Source organism: Euprymna scolopes, chromosome 13 (assembly GCF_053919585.1).
Source record: "Euprymna scolopes isolate OS-2025 chromosome 13, ASM5391958v1, whole genome shotgun sequence".
Taxonomy (NCBI): Eukaryota; Metazoa; Mollusca; class Cephalopoda; order Sepiida; family Sepiolidae; genus Euprymna; species Euprymna scolopes.
The window spans coordinates 23,965,441-23,981,068 of NC_136494.1; the positions used below are offsets into that span (position 1 = coordinate 23,965,441).

At 35.2% G+C, this 15,628-nt stretch overlaps 1 protein-coding gene and 1 pseudogene across 1 annotated transcript in view; both read left to right on the forward strand.

Moving 5' to 3' along the window:
• Window positions 1–15,628, forward strand: part of LOC145291948 (semaphorin-2A-like) — a 1,232,857-nt gene that overhangs the window by 1,053,098 nt on the left and 164,131 nt on the right. The gene's annotated exons all lie outside the window — the stretch shown is intronic.
• Window positions 3,266–3,384, forward strand: LOC145292646 (5S ribosomal RNA; annotated as a pseudogene).

Here is a 15,628-nt window from a genome sequence, read left to right on the forward strand (position 1 = left end):
TTGGATTTGACATTGAGCATCCCAGAAAGATTGGATAAACAACCAAAGCCTTAGCTATTGTGGGGTTTCATGCAAAATGGATTGTGACGTACCCTGTGTGAATAAAGGTAGGGATAATAACTGAAAATTAAGATTTTGAAAAGAAAAATGAATCAGGGCAGAGCCTATAAAAGTGCGGGGTCCACTGCAGTCACATGAGGTTGGCCCTGATTAAAGACCAACCAAACAATAAATAAATATTTGAAGATAAAATGTTTTACCAAAATTACCAGATTTGGTATTAATAACCCGAAAAGGGTTGATATGCCATAAAACAATCGCACAATACATGTCAATTTTATTTCAGTTATTTGATTCTTGTTTTTATATATATACAAGAAAAGTTACATTAAATAAATCTAGAGGAGTACGCTATAGCAATGCAGGATGTTAAAATGATGCGGCGTATGAACAGAAGAGCGTTTCTAGAGTTTGGTTTGCTTGTTGTGTAAAGAAAAATTGTTTTTGCCTTTGAAGAACATGATTGCGTTTTGCAAAGAGAAAAGATAACATTGATGTAGACGATATATTCAAATTAAAGGTAATGATTTTACGCTTTGATTAATATTTTTATTGAGAGATTGCTTTGACTAATATTGAAATGTTTTAAACATTTATATTGTAACTTTATGCTAAGTTGGTTTTATACAAGCCGTGCATAACAGGACGACAATAAGTTTTAAATGTCATCTATCTTAAAGATGCTTTCTTTCAATCTATATTAATAAAAACAGTAGATATGCATATGTGTACGTAAATATTTAACCGATAAACACCTAGTCACGTAACACTGAAATAAACAGGAAATAGCAATCATACATTAAGAATGGTTTATAACGAGTACAATCTTCATTCAGATAGATTAATAACGCGTACAGAAATATGTCGGCAAGTTGACATGAACATTTTCGCATTTCAACGTGCCGACATATTTCTATTACTTTTGCGAATGCGCAAATTCATTCATAGCTTGAAGTGTTGTAGTTATAAATGTTTTTCTTGTCTGTCTGTTGCCAGCTCAAACGGTAGGGAACGCGGATAGAGCTCTAAATGTTTTGGTTTCGATTCTAGTTGATGGCACTTAAGTCATATTATTGTTTTTAGCTTTTGAAACCAGGACTATGTATTAGGTACAATATAATATTCAATAATGGATTAGCTCATATGCTAAGTTGGTTTTAGACAATCTGTATAAAGGGACAACAGTAATGAAAGGCTAAGTTTCAAATATCATTGAGGTTAAAATGGGTTTTGAATTACAAAATAAACCGGAGATATTTATTCCATGACAGATGCAAATGGCTTGCATTATCATATTTTCTATTAACTCCTGACCTCTCAAGAATCTTGTGCCATTTCGGCATCGCGGCTGCCAATGCCGTTCTTAATCGGCTTAACATTAGTCTGTGACACCATTCCCAACTTTTTTTTTCCATTATAAGAAAGGTGGCTGTTTTGTTAGGCTGATGCTCGTTCAAGACCTGATCTTGGCATTTTGCCCTTTGCTCTCACAAAAAGGCTCAAGCAGAGTCAGCCATCTTTGTGAGAAATGCTTGTTCCTGGATTTCTCATATTCAGTTTTAACCATGTTTTTAAATAGAAAAACATAATAAGACAGAGAGGCGAAGAAATGGGAGGAGAAGTTTAGAATGGAAAGTATTAGTTAACACTTCGGGTTAAAAGTCTCCGAATTCAAAAGAATATGTCAATTGAGCGTATACCCGTCCCAGAACGGATAAAATTTAAATCTCCGAAAAAAATAATTTGCATCACTTTTATGCCCCCCCCCCTTAGGAAGATTAAGATCAACATATAATGATATGGTTTTTACTCAGATTTCATCATCAGCATAGGCAATTGATACTGACACTAAATGTGAATTTAAAATATGGCGTTATGACCAGTGAGAAAAAAATTAAACAGTTTATATATATATATATGATTTTAAGTGGTACATAAGTTTATAATGTCTTTAAACAAGATGCCTCGAGTCATGCCGAGTTGGGAAACAAATAGAAGCGAAAAGTCCGTTGATAAAAACGATTTAAGTGTAAATTAATTACAAAAAAAAAGAAAAAAAACTTAAAATAAACCTCGAGACGTCTTTTAGCCGATATATTATCAAGAGAAAACATCGACAGACGCGATTAAAAGCAGAAAAAAAAATTAGCAATTATCGTTTAAAAATTATTTTTTTATTTTTATGTTTTTTTACAAACATGGGGTGGGAAAATGGAAGAATGGACAAAAAAAGCCGCCAATATTAAAACACACACACACACACACACACCCAAAATCCAGGCAAATATCAACAGAATATAGGCAGATAATCTATAATATAAATCTTACCTGTCTGTTAAAATATATGTATGTTTGTATGTATGTCATCCTTAAACTTTCGACAGAGGCGACAGATTTTCACGAGATTAGTATCGTTTTGAAGCACGACCCTTCGGACGACCAATATCGAAAAATTGGCTAAAAACATTCATTTCTTCACCCTCAACTGGCTACTTTTCTACAGGAAGGCGTCGCTTTTTTCGAAAGTCATCCACTCTTTTCGATTGACTAGCATTAACTTAAACCCTCACCACTTCCGGTTTGTTGATAGACGCAACGGCAAAGACGTCACGTTTTTTTTTGTCATGTTCTTTTCCTCCTTCGCGGTACATATTCAAGCCTGCCTGCCTACTACCACTTTTTATTTTTGCTCAACACACACCTCCAAACACCCGGGCAACACCGGGCCCCCAGGCTAGTTCATATATAAGTACATATATACATAAATTGATATTAGTATGCATAAAAAAAATAAATTATGAATATATATTATATATATTAGAGCTCTTTAAATAACTCTAATTTTTGTGAGCTCTCTCTCTCTCTCTCTCTCTCTCTCTCTCTCTCTCTCTCTGTACCTACAGAGCGAGGGCTTACGCATCGTAACACACAATGCCTCTAATAGTCATCGACATGCAGTGCTGTTTCGCTGTACCAGAGCTTATCAATGCGGATAGACAAGCAACTACCTATTTTTGTAACCAAACTTTTATTAAGATTCCGGTAATGTTCGTTTACGAATAAATCAAAGTCAAATTTAATTGACTCAATTATTTAAACTTGATTATTATCAGATTTTATAATCGAACATGCATATAATATTTTTGGAAATAAAGCAAGGCAACAAAATATAAAATGAGAACATAATATTGTATATTTTCTTATGATATACGGCATAATCACGTTGACACACCGGTTCCCACCAGATCACCGAAGTTAAGCAACGTTGAGCCTAGTCAGTACTAAAATGGGTGACCAATTTGAGAATTCTAGGTGCTGTATGTAGGAGGACGTCAACACCTCCCTGCAAAAAGTTGCAAAAACCTAACGTCGTCATCTCCCCTAACGGGGATATATATGCGACTGGGGACCGCTTGTGAATTACATACTCCCATGAAACTTCCTCCTTTGGTGGAAGCCGGTTAAACCCTGAATAGGGTTGGTGCTGACTGCACACACATACATTTTCTTACGCGTTACAATGGTTTCATAACTATTTGGACAATTTTAAATATATATTATATCATTAAAAAATATTCCAAATAGCTACTCTATGGCACGGTCAGCCGGTCACTTGGGTTTGTGACCGACCCACGTGTTACACTAAATGTCTTAGAAACGGTCCCATGCTGATGTGACGATAGGCCAGTCAACAGGGTCTGAGTATCAAGAGTAAAAGTATACCTGAGATGATGGATGCGGCTGTGTGACTCTTTCATTCTCTAAAGATGACGTCTTCACTCTTGTGGCATTCTGGCTGGGACCTTCATCTTCAGGCCCGTTTCGTTCTTTAATGCAAACATTTATGGTAGACACAAAAACATACAACATAGGTCGCTATTTATATGAGAAATATAATTAACTATTTATTTTATAAAATGTATACAATATATATATATTACAATATATAATTAACCTTCGGGACAAGATCAAAGTGTAGTATCTGTTCTTCAGATGCTGCACTTCTATTTCTTGTTCTCTTTCGGTGACCGAGAAATCCTTCACGACTGAGACAATTTTTATTTTTGTACCTTTTCTCCACGTTAAAAAACGACCCTGGTGTCTAACTCTGTCCCGTGGGGAGGCATAGTAAATAGGTACAATATATAATTAATTATTTATTTTATAAAATGTATACAGTATATATATATTACAAGATTAACATATAATTTACAGATCCTACAATTGATTTCCACCATTACTTCATTAAAACTAACTAAATTAACTAGTGCTTAGGGAGAAGGGATGTCCTCATTTACAGAAAACAAAAGTATATCAAAGATGGCGATGTGCCTTGACATCGCCATCTTGAATATACTTTTGTTTTCTTTTTGAAAAGGGGGGGGGGTGTTTTTCCCGAAATTAATCAAAGTTCCATACCACCACCGGACTTTATCTATACCGGGAATAACAACAATATTTTGCTTTGGTTTTGATACCCCCGAATTCGAAGCTATCTCTTTACAACCCTTCCTTTTCTATAACTTATCATAATTTAATAAATCAGAATCCATTGTCTGTAGGCTGTTTTTGAACCCAGACAACGACGGGTACTTTTTCTAGTATATATATATATATATATATATATATATATATATAATGGGAGAGGTCTATCTGGATACTGTCAGATTAGCTAACTTACAACTAACATTTCAATTTGTTGAAACTATTTTCTTTTAGCTAACCTTTAAAAAAAAATTAATAATATCCAAATCAAATAAGATAATTTCTTCCAAGAAATTCTAACTGGAAACAAGATTGTAGCCGTTTTGTATTATTTACGTCCTTAATAACTTGTTAAAACTGAATAAATAAAATGTCTGCTACTTAGGGTCTCTTTGTAGTTGGACTCTTTCCTTAAATACGATTTATTGATTTTACCATTTAGCTCACTTTCAGATTGGCTAATTTTATAAGCCGATGTTTTGTGCGAACGAACCCAATTGTTTCTCGAACATGATTAATTTGTGTGCGGCTGCCTCATGATAAACTGATATTGAATTTTGCTCGCTGTTCGCCTGATTGTCCTTAGAGAGAGAACGTTCGATTGTCTGCTGATGACACAACGACGTTTTACTTGGCTTCTTGTTTTTCTATAGAAAATGACTTAATGTCTTCAAATTTTCAAAGAGTTGCATTTCTTTTATTTGTGCTCAAGTTTATTTCTCATTTATCTTGTTTATTTTTCTTGTTGTTGTTCCTTCTTTAATTTGTTTCGATGCATCCACGGATGTCTATAGGGAAGAGGCGGGGCTCTGCCTCTCAGTTTTTATACGTTAGTTCGAAAGTTCAGATTGAATGGCTGCGTCTATATAAAATACAAATCTATTTGTCCATCAGTAATGAACGCATCTTGAGGATGACTCCCCGGAAATGCCACCTCCCATCTTTAATATAAACCTCACCTGTCTGTTTAAATGTATGTATGTATGTATGTATGTATGTCTAAAACTTTCGACAGAGGCGACGAATTTTCACGAGATCGGTATCATTTTTAAGCTGGACCCTCCGGACGACAAATATCGAAAAATTGGCAAAATAGCAAACAAAAAAACATTAATTACTTCACCCTCAATTGGGCACTTTTCTACAGGGAGAGGTCGATATTTTCGAAAGTCATCCCCTCTTTTCGATTGACTAGCCTTAATTTAAACCTGCGTCACTTCCGGTTTGGTGATAGACGCAACAGCAAAGACGTCCCTTTTTTCCACGTTCTCTTCCTCCTTCGTGTTACGGGTTCGAGCCTGCCTGCCTGTCTACAACCACTTTTTCCTTTTCTTTTTTTTCTCAACACACACCTCCAAACACCCGGGCAACGCCGGGCACCTTGGCTAGGCTATAATATAAAAGACTAGTTGCGTATGCAGATGTCCAGCTAAAACTAAAAAAAAACTACTTAACAAATATCTAAAAATTGGCATTTTCTGGATCGGTGTTGCCCTAGAGTGTCTGTCGATGACATGATTACGTATTTTTTCTTGTTTTTTTTTAGAAAATGACTTAATTCCTTCAATTTTTCAGACGATTACGTTTCTTTTATTTGTTCTTTTTCTTTTTTATTGCATTTTCTTTTTTCGATGCATCCACGGATGTCTTCAGAGACTGTTTCTCTCAGTTGTCATACTTCTCGACTCAATCCTCAACTTGTATAAGGGCCAAATACACCCTAAAACGATTACTGTCACTACATCTAGGTGAAGGAAGCTGCTTAAAGTATCTTTTTCTGCCTTGATAGGATTGAAAACCAGCCTCGAAACTTAATAGGTGATATCCTTTTCTCTTCTTTGCAGCTTCTTTTTTACACAGAAGAAACGGCGCGAGTCTGTCTCTCTTATATTGTAATTTTCATGGCAAGTGCTAAACTGAGCTTCGATCTATGGTATTCCCTGCAAAGTTTCCACAGCAAAAACTCACCTAGCTACAACCACTGTCACCAATTTCTCCTGCTCTTTGTCTCTGCCTTGATCTAAACACAAACTCCATGAACAAAGCTTTTTTTAAAACTGCCCGCGTATGGAACTCTGTACCACAGGTCTGCTTTCTAGTTAACTACAACATGGTCATGTCCAATGTTTGTGTTGATCTACTCTCTTAAGTAATGAATTCTATTTCCACCATAAATGATCACTATGCTGTTGTCTCACTGACCACCTAACACTCATTAACTTTTATCCTCGAGTGATAGTCAGGCTATGATAAGTGTCGACTTCCTTGTAAAAAATATTCTTTAGTTCGATAGATTGCAAGTTCAGATGGAATAACTGCATCTAAAAAAGATGCAGATCTGTTTATCCATCAGAAACGAATGCACCTTCCTATCAAAAAATACCGCCACCCATAAAATATCTAAATAATCATAAAACTCTTTATAATTATTTGACATATATATTATCATAACTTACTACCTAGCTCTACCTATGTATTGAACACTGTTGAAGTAAATACTGCAAAATTTATGCATAAAATTATATCTTTGTATATTAATTTATGTGATTAAATGAGATAATCATAATTATAACAGGGCGCCTTTGCTTGCTTGCTTGCATCTTGTCTTTGACGATCAGGCGATTCCATCGTTTAGAAAAGAAATGACAGGTGAATTAATATATAACAAAATCTCTCTCTCTCTCTCTCTCTCTGTATATATATATATATATATATATTATTACTATTTCATTTAATCAAATAAATTAATAGAATATATGTATGCATATATATATATGTATATATATATATATATATATATATATATATATGTAACCCAGTACTACCTGCCTCATGGTCGGGTCACCGGCAACTAAACTGGTTCCCCCACCAGACTTGTTTGGTAAGGAGTGTGGCTAGTCTCCCTGAAGGATTAAAAACAAGACCTTCCAGCACCGTGTATATTTGTGTGTATGTATGCGTGTGTTGGGGTGGAGAGGGCTCCTGTAAGCTGTGGTGAAGGCAACCTTTCTAGGAGAAGCAAATCTCTGATTTAAAAAACCATAAAGCGGGAGACCAGTACCCGCATTAAGCTGGTCTGCAGTTTAACTTGTTGCTGGCTATCTTGCTCTTGGTTGTTGCTGGATCTCAACATTTATTTTTGAACCGAGAGAGAGACTTAGCTGTCGTACAAAGCTAAGACTCTGTAACATCATCTGTGTATAGATACTCCTTCAGGCATATGTCTATAAAAATGGTCTTATGGCGATGGTAAATTTGTCACATGTGGAGGCTTGAAATGCTGAAAAAATGTAATAATTGATCTCAATGATCGTCTTCAGTATCATGCCTGCTTTAGCGTGTGAATTCACCTGTAGGACTAAAAAAAAAAAAAAGAAGTCATTTTTGGGCTCATGGAGATTAAGTGTCTAAGGGAGTGACACTCGTCTGACAAGACGTTGCAATCAGCATCATGTATGTATATATATATATATATGTATGTGTGTATATATATATATATGTGTGTGTGTATATATATATATATATTAATTAATGTGATTTATAATTTAAAATTTAAAAATCAAATTTTAATTAAATTAAAAATCCGTTTCATAAGAAGGAACAACAACAAAATCAATTATCTGTACGATCGTTTCGGAAAACAATGTTTTTTATTGTGGTATACATCAAGTTATGTAGAATAATTATATATAGTTTTTTGGTAAGCAAGGTCTCCTCATCAGCAAATTTTGGAGGGTTTTTATTGAATTTAAAAGACACCATAAATAAACCTAGCATTAAAAGTAAGGCAGATGAATCTGAAAAATTGAAATAAAAGGTCTGGATTTAAAATTTATAAGAAAATTAAATATATGTGTGTGTATATGTATATATATATATATATATATCTCGAGAGAAAGAGAGTGAGAGAAAGTTATAAAAATATACATGGCAATTAAGCTACACTGAATATTCCGCATTTCTTTCTCGTGAGATTTCGGCAGGCTAAGTTATACAAACTTTTCCGTGTTTCATTCAGTATTTACTTCAACACTGCTCAATACATAAGTAGAGCTAGGTAATAAGTTATGAAAATATATATGGGAATTAGGCTACACAGAATATTATTAACCTTTTCCCATAAACACACACAAAGGGGAAGGGTGAACCTAAGGTCAACTGTGCCTTTTTCCTGTAAGTGCCAAACCACCGGCTGATTAGGATGGGTATGGTTATAACTAAGAAGCTGATTGGCTAACGAGCAAATTCAATACCATATGTTCATACAAAAATGTGCGATAAACAGAACTCTTCGCCTGAGCCTGACAAATTCTTATGAGGATGAAACACGGATATTCTGTGTAGCTTAATTGCCATATATTTTTTCATAGCTTATATATATGCGTATAGGCGTTTCTCTGAGGCTAAGGAAAAAAGTGAAGAGTAGTATGTTTTTGATAATAGGCGATGGCACCCAAGTCATATATATATATATATTAGTTTAGATCTCGCTACTCTATATTAGGTTCAATATGATAATCAAGAGAGAATTGTCTCTATAATAATAAATACATAATCTGCATGAATTAAAATATCATATTTAAGCGTATCTTAAGACTGGACAACGCCAGGCGGCCTGCTAGTATTATATAAAATTAAATGTTGTCTGTTTGTATCTGTGTCCAGCTAAAAGTCTCTGAAGTCACAAGATCAGGCTATCTGAAGAGAACGGCTTCCTGACCTAAAAGGCACCAGACATTGATGCTATTCTTTGTTTTTTTTTGTTTTCTCTTTTCAAAACTCAATGTTCTGCAAATTCAAAGACAAAAAATTTCCTCTACAAAACATCCAAACCAAGCATGATAAATAAATATTTGAAGATACCAAGAACTTGAAGCGTCTTGCCAAAAATGACCGGATTTGATATATAAAAAAAAAAAAAACGAAAATTGTTGAGATACTTTAAAACAAAACAACCAAACCAAACAAAATAAATAAATATTTAAAGATACAAAAATCTCCAAGCATAAAAATGCTTACCAAAATCACCAGATTTGGCACTAAATAACCTTATTAGTCAATCGTGAGCTGCAAAGCCAAAAACAAAACAACTAAACTATAAAAATCTGCTAAAAGTCCAAAGTTTCACAAGATGCATTCACAGAGTTGATATTCTTTGTCAGCATTGCTTCTGATAAACTATAGGTGTAATTGTTTTTGGTTTTTTAATTTTAATTTCAAGAGTCAACAAACTTAAACTTGATTTGGTGGGGGGCGACATTTAAAGCAATTTTTTAATGTTATTATGTAGTAATTTGTTACTAACATTTTTTATTATTTCTCTTCATATCCATCGTCTTACAGGAAGCTTCACCAGCAAATCTACACAGCTTCTCCAGTTCTCTCGATCTCGCATGACAGTTACAGGTCCCAAACCCTTTCCAATCCTGTATCCTGTTGCAGGTAGTCAGTGTAGGTCATTCTTTTACCACGGTTTGGTTGTCCATATGTTGGTATCCAGAGAACTAGCTTGCTGGTCTCCTGTTTGCTGTGTCTCATGCAGTGACCGGCTCCTCTCATCCTTCTCTGCTGTATTTTCGGTGATACTGGTTGGTTTGCTGTGTGGCTCCTCCATGATGTATTGAGAGCCATCCCGAGCATTCGTGTGTAACAACTATCCAGTCTCTTCTTCAGCATATTTGTGAGAGTACAGAGAGAAGGACTGTTTCTACTGTGGCAACAAAGAGTCTTACTTTCAACATTTCTGAAAGAGTGGATGACCATATCTTCCTCAATTGTGACATGCACTCCATGACAGTGCGTTTCTGATTTCAAAATCTTTTTCAGTGTTCTCTGACCATGCTCCAAGGTACTAAAAATTCGAGAAAGGGGTGGTATAGACAGAGGACAGCGAAAAAGATTAACAAAATAATTATATCCTAGATTTATAATTACAGGAGTAATAGGCGGTAATAATTGGTCGTTGGGCCAAGATCAAAGTGCAGAATCTGTTCTTCAGATGCTACGCTTTAATTTCCTGTTCTATCTCAGTGGAGGAGAAATAATAAATGATTATATATATATATACTAGCATGGGTGCCCGGCGTTGCCCGAGTATTTGGAAGTGTATGTTGAGCAAAAAAGAAAAAGCAGTCATTTTTTTTTTAATTTGACCCGTATTATGACTCCTTAAAATTTATAGTTTCGGGCTCAAATCACTTTATTAAGTTAGATCCAGGTTCAAGGAACCTATATCTAAAATTTCAAGTGTCTAGACCCAAAATTCTCGGAGGAGTTTGGTAGAGTTCTTAAAGGTCAAATCGTTGAAATTTGACCCCTTAACAGCCAAATTTCTGGCTGACACCCATCACATCGATTTTCCCAAATCTCAGTACCCGGTATTTCAAATTTCGAGTCTATAGACTAAAAATTGACAGAGTTATTGCGTAGGGAAATGTACACAGACAGAAAGACACACAGACACACAGACAGACAGACACGTTCACTTTTATAGATATATAGATACATACACAGCAGAACCCCAGGATAAAATGACCCCGGGATACGGGTTTTCAGGTTTCAATGTTTTTTGTGGCCCTTAGTTACAGTACTTGCTCTGCCTTACAGCATAATTTATAATGTTATTTGATTATATACTTGCGTATTATATACTGTAGTGTATTTTGTTACAAAGTTTTAATGCCTTATCTAAGGGTTCTACTCTCTCTCTCTCTCAATAAAACTTACACCTTATACAGCCTAATATCACAAACGTCTTGGTGAAGTTTTATGACCACACAAGCAGAAAGGTCTGGCATATAAAACCAACAGTTGGTTCTTCAATATAACAGGACACTTTCGAAATTAATGTTTCTATTAAAAGCACAATTGAGCTATAGTACTTGACTTTTCATTCCAAACTTGAATTCAGGTCATTATCATCATAAAAATAGAAATGCCAGTCATATAATACTGTTGTTTCTTTGATATAACAGGGGCGCGTTTAAGATGAATGTTTCTGCTTAGATCATATTGGATCATGATACTTATCCTTTGCATTTAAAACTTTAATTCAAGCCATTATATATAAAAATAATTTTATAAAATCAACAGTAGATTCTCTACATGGCAATGTAAAAGACAATGTATTTTGGACTAAAATGCTTCACCAATTAGGACAGGCAATCAATTAATTTGATTAAAAAATGGGCGATTTCACCAATATATATACATACATATATATATATGCATATGTGTATATATACATATGTGTATATATACATATGCATATGTGTATATATACATATATATACATATATACATATGCATATGTGTATATATATATATATATATATATATATATATATATATACATGTGCATATATACATATGTGTATATATACATATGCATATGTGTATATATACATATATATATACATATATACATATGCATATGTGTATATATATATATATATATATACATGTGCATATGTGTATATATACATATATACATATGCATATGTGTATATATATATATATATATATATATACATGTGCATATGTGTATATATACATATATATATATACATATGCATATATATACATGTGTATATATATATACATATGTGTGTATATAAATATATATATATATACACACATAATCGTGACCTTATCTATTATTCATAATTAATGGTTTTTATATTGTATCAAATTCTATACTATATCGACTTAGTAAGATATCATCGATCGAAACGTTGTGAGAATAACACTTTAGATGAGAATAATAGTCTGAATAATACAAATAATCCAAATTATCCTAAAATCTCCAAAAACTTGAAACATTTTTTATCATCTTCCATTATTTTGTTGTCTTCTATTCCTTCTTTTTGGTAGCCATTTCTCATAACCTGTACTTTTTTTTTTCTCTCTTTAAAAAAAAAAAAATTTTCTTTATTTTTCCCTTTTCTTCTTCACGTCCCTTAGTCTCGTCTCTTCCGAGCCATTAACTCCGTTTAACCTTTGTGCACGCTTGATAAATTTTTCGCAGATCTTTGCTCTCCTTCCATGGCTTTTCCATGTTTGTTTGCTTTTCGCGGTTCCCCTTGTTTTCTGAAATACACCCTTGGGAGACACCCTTAATCAATATGACACCAGAGCAAACATGTTGCATCGTCAAGGGAATCGGTGGAACGAGTCAGATGTAGGGATGGAATATGATGAATGATGGGAACGAAGTTCTTTAAACTAATGGGTATTTTATTCTCTGGAATGTTCTTGCGTAACCTTTGAAATGTTTGGTGCATTAAAATAGAGAAGTAGAAAGAGAAAAATGGTAAAAAAAAACCCATAAAAAATAGCGAATCGCATGGAAAATAAATAGAGAAATAAGAGAGAGGAGAATGAGAATGAAAGAAGGGAAAAACTGAGGAGAGAAAATAGTGAACGAATACGGAATGAGGAAAAAAGCGGATTTACAATTCTATCTTATATTTCCTCTAGTCTGTCTGTCCGTTCCACTTTTTCTACCAACCTATTGGATCGATCTGGCTAGACATTTGTTATGATCTGGTACAGCGAACAATCATAGTATTCTTTCTATGCACAATTAGGGATAAATAGGGATTAGTCACGACAATACCACATTTACGCTAGATGTTTAGCATAAAGAACTTATTCTACATCTATTTGAAATCAATAGGCTACAGCTTTTGCCCGTGTTTAACAGGCTAAAATGCCTAGTGTGCACACACACACACACACACATTATTACCTTTTTATCTGCTTAGTTACACATGTTTTGTTTACCGAACTGTATCAACGATCTGTTGCGGACCAGGATATAAATACCCTAACTCGCTGCAAAAGAAAATAATGAAACGAATGGAAAGACGGAAACACAACTGTCGTTTATTTTCTGTTGAAAAATGAATATTTTAGGTGTAACGTGTTCCTGTCCGCGCGTGGAAAGGGGTGTGAGTAAAGTAGTGGAAATGGGAATGATAGTCCAGCATGTAGACAAAGATAGAGGGTTGACATCAGTAAAGCTGCGCGCACATGTTGGTACTTGTCTACATGGAAATGTCTTCAGGCCACTGGCTCTGGACGCGAACTTATCGGGTTGATGGACCGAAGCAAAAGGGAAAAAAGAGTGAGAAAGTCAATTTAGTTCATGGAGAGAGAAAGCGTATAAAGTGTACATACTGACTGTTAGCTCTTGCCCCACATACAGTATCAGGTGGCGTGAGGCGCGCGCACCCCGAAAGGGTGAATGGTCTGTTGACCGCTCAGCTCGAAAGCTAAGTCAAAAAGAAGGAAGCAGCGTATTGCTCTTGCTTTTATAGTTGTTTCCGGTGGTCTTTTGCACATGTGTGGATTTCTTTCAAAGGGGAAGTGACGTTGTCCTTGTGTGCTTACGTGTGCGTATATGTGAGTACATGTGTGTATGTTAATGTGCGTGTATATGCACGTGAATGTGAGTGTATTTACGCAAACGTGAATATATGTACGTGTGTGCGTATGTTTGTGTGCGCGTATGTATATGACAAGAAAAATGGCTTGAGCTGTGAACGCGTGTTTTGTGTGAGACTAGAAAGGGCTCGCACAGCGACATAGAGCCGAATTCTACTGCCAACCTATCCAGACTTCTTGCGCCCACCCTCTTCATCCAACGCTTGACAACAGTTCACATCAACTCAATATAGTAATTTGATTAGCACAGATGGTTATATAAAAATACCAAGCTGTAAGAAAAATGACGTCACAGTAAGGAAAAAGATTATAAAAAGGAGAGAGCATCTTCGAGAAGATGATAACGTTAGAGAGCACATTTGAGATCAATTTCCAGAAGATGGCCACGTGAGAGACGTCATAGCCGTAATGGGAAGCTACATGTGGCAGGAAAGAAGCAAGTTGAAGTTCTTTATCCTTTTACTTATCGACTGAGGCTACAACATATTGGGTAACGTTACACTCATACAATAGAAGTGATAGCATAATTTCGACTTAAAACAGACATATACCAAATCACCATTGTAATATAAAACTATTATGTTGAAAAATCATCTTTATTCACGATTTTGTTCTGCAAAACCAAAACCAAAAACAGCCCCTCTCCCTCCCCCTTTTATTTTATCCCCCTCACTCCCAGATACTGTCGGTGGAGTGTCAGAATACATCGTCTGTCCCCCTGCAGAGAGTAAAAGTCCCTCAATGGGGCCACCTGTTGGCCGTAGATGGCAACCTGTAATGCCTTAGAACGGGATCCTGGTGGGTGAGCACCTCATGACCTCAGAACCAAGTGGTCGTGAGTTAGCAACACTCAAGTTTGGCGCTTACTTCAGCTAAACGGGTCGTCGAGCAGGTTCGATCCGGTCAACCAGATAGTCATTACAGTCCCTAATTAATAGTAAACCCCCAAATTCAAATTGCAGAGGTATAAAAGCCAACAAGAAGGAATTACTTCTACTAATCTCCAATCTCTGCCCTACTAGAGACTTTTTTTTAAAACACATTGCACATATAAACACACACACACACACACACACACACACACACACACACACACACACACTATCATTAAAAGGCGATGGCAAGTGCCAATCAGATGGTGAAAACTGATGCTATTGACAACTAACCCTTTCTATACCTTGCTGGGTCCGAGGAAATGAAAAAAATCATCATAAGCAGCTATACTCACTGTTTGAGTATATCATCATTGTATCCCTGAGATGCTTGGACGAATGGGTTTCCCCCCAACCATTTCCCAATTTAGGGCTCCGAGGAAAGTGGGGAGCAAGGATGATGAACAAAAAAACAAAAAATATTCTATGGCTTCCAAAAAAATTAAAAGACCCCATCCAGAAAGTGATGAAGATGACAACACAAACTTTCCAGACTATATAATCTTGGAATCGCAAGAGAACACACAAATAACTAAAGTGCTCCCATTCAAAATCGAAAGAATTATCAACAAAAATCTGAACGCAAAACAAATTAAAAAATTAAAAAATGGAACTTTACTCATACAAGTATCTACTAAAATTAGTGCCGAAGAAATTTTAACATGGACAAAGTTCCATGTATAAACATCAAAGCCTACCCTCGC